The following is a 2,414-nucleotide window of genomic DNA, read 5'->3' as shown; positions in this document are numbered from 1 at the left end:
ACATCTACATTTATACTCCGCAAGCTACCCAACGGTGTGTGGCGAAGGGTACTCCACGTGCCACTGTCGTTACCTCCCTTTCCTGTTCCAGTCGCGTATGGTTCGCGGGAAGAACGACTGCCTGAAAGCCTCTGTGCGCACTCTGTAACACCATAGCTGTAATACTCCAATGATTTATTTTGGTTTTTGTTTCATTTAATGAGCTTCTGTAAATGTGTTTGTTTGAATCGATGACATAAAATTGTATACTCATTTCTTTGTAAGAACTTCGATGTCATCATATGATTCTATGCAATGTAGTGTATCTGTCATTTAAATTCTTTGTCACATTTGGAGGGAAAAAAACTTACTGTATATGATTCTAATTTTGTGTGAATAATTTTTGGTAGAAATGTCAATATGTGCAAATGTTTTGTTTTATTTAATGTATTTCTTTACTATTATGTAAACTGCTGATCCTCACTTAGGGTTCTTTGTTATTCTGTATCTAAAAGTTGTTGTGGTTCCCCTCGGGAACGGAACTGTGTAGCGCACGCAAATTGTGGTTGGCGTAGGTAGAAAAGGTGGAACTAAGAGTCAGTCAGGGGCGAGCCACCAGTCGGGGACGAGCTACCAAACTGTGCACTGCCATGTAAATGTTGCATATTGTGCTGGTCCCGAGAGAGGAATTTTCTGCTCTTTTCCAATGCCTCGGATGGATGGATAAATAGCTGGAACTATTCTGGAATTTGTATCTATCATCGCCACCAAGAAATGACAGAGTCCAGCAATTCTACCTGCAATTCCACCTACCGACATGCAATCGCCACCACATTGCGCAATCACTGTAATGGAGTACTATAATAATGTACAGTGAAGGATCAGCTAAATGGATGCGTTAGTGTGCTCAAATATAATGTTATAATGATTCCTGCTTCGGGTGCAGGAGGTCCCGGGTTCAAATCCAGGACGAGCCCTTGCGTTTTGTGCAAACGTGTGGCAACTACCGGCATGCCGGCGGCTGTTCCGCGCATTTCCAGCCCTCCAAACCAAGTAGCCGGTTCTGAAAGAGTTTCCTGTATCATTTGAGCCATCTGCACCCTCGTGGTTGGACGTTTGAAATTGATTTAAATGGTCACAGTAGAGATTGTAGCAAGTGTCTTGTTGAGTGCGACGAAAAAGTGTTTCTGCCCGGAATCGAACCGGGGACATTCTGCGTGTTAGGCAGACGTGATAACCGCTACACCACGGAAACTGCTACGCTCTGAGCTCCACATGTGACACAACTTGTAGGACGATCGAAACTTTGGCGTAAAAATCACTTTGCGGAAACGCACAATGCAGGTATTTCGCATTCGTATGCAACAATAGACAGCACCCTTGCCTGTCTGAATGCCACCACGAATAAGAGCCCAAGAAGTCGTCGGAAATGCTCGTGGCCGAGTCCTCGGTAGCATCAGCTACTCTTGCTTTCCGTACGAGCTACCGTCAATTCGCGCAGTCGCTATTGCAAATGATATCACCAAAAGCAATCACTTCGTTAGCGGCAAGGAGTCCGGGCCCAGCGGTAATTCTGAGTTTATGTACATACCTTGGTTTTTCTCCTTATCATAACACCTCTCAGGTTCCTCTCCGTTTGAACTAAAGTGGTTTCCGAGTGTCCCTACTGAAAGAACATTAAAGACCAGTGTTTTTGCTAATTAATGCCTCTTGAACATAATAAAAGAAAGTTAATGACAGTAATTTTCCTAATAAAACTGCTTATTAATGTATTGTTGCCAACTTCATATTAAGAGTTCGTAAGACTGAGGCTTATAAAGTTTTGCTTCGTAAATGATCTCATTACTGCCTGTTGTAAATCACAGAAGGTGAGTCAGTATCTTACTTATATGTTAATTTTGTCTCTCAATGTAGTAAGATTGGAAAACTGCAGTATGAAACGTTATATACTCATGTTTGCTAAGTGTTTGTCTCTCTTGTGTATTAGAAGTGCATATGAATAGTATACCAGGATCCACAGTCTGCCTATTGTGTTAATGCTCGGTAACAAGTAACGGAAAGACCATTAATTATGAAAACCATAATTTCTTTATTGAAATGATAGTGAGAAGCAACCTGTTATTGGATTCCAATTAACTTTCATTTTAAATAGTAACGTATTTAACTGAGAGAGACTTAACCTATATCCAGTTAATGATTCTGCAGTTAATAGTAATAATAACGTTATAAAGACCATTCAGTTTGTGTAAGCTCTGAAAGTAATAGTGTGTTTCGGTATTTGTTATAATTTTGCAAATAGTTTGTGCTGCTTTAACTGTTAGTTTCAATCTTACAGTACACACATATATGTGTCAAGAGTTCACTGTACTCGCATATGACAAAGTATAGGTTGTGTTTATCCATTCAAGTTACTAATAACTATTTTCTTGGACTAG

At 40.4% G+C, this 2,414-nt stretch overlaps 1 non-coding gene across 1 annotated transcript; it reads right to left on the bottom strand.

The window, feature by feature from the left end:
* Positions 1-1,161: 1,161 nt before the first annotated feature.
* Positions 1,162-1,234, bottom strand: Trnav-aac (transfer RNA valine (anticodon AAC)). The gene has a single exon. It is a non-coding gene; the product is annotated as a tRNA-Val (tRNA).
* Between the last annotated feature and the right edge of the window lie 1,180 nt (positions 1,235-2,414).

This window comes from Schistocerca gregaria, chromosome X (assembly GCF_023897955.1).
Source record: "Schistocerca gregaria isolate iqSchGreg1 chromosome X, iqSchGreg1.2, whole genome shotgun sequence".
NCBI classification, from domain to species: domain Eukaryota; kingdom Metazoa; phylum Arthropoda; class Insecta; order Orthoptera; family Acrididae; genus Schistocerca; species Schistocerca gregaria.
This window is presented reverse-complemented; position numbering and strand designations above follow the sequence as displayed.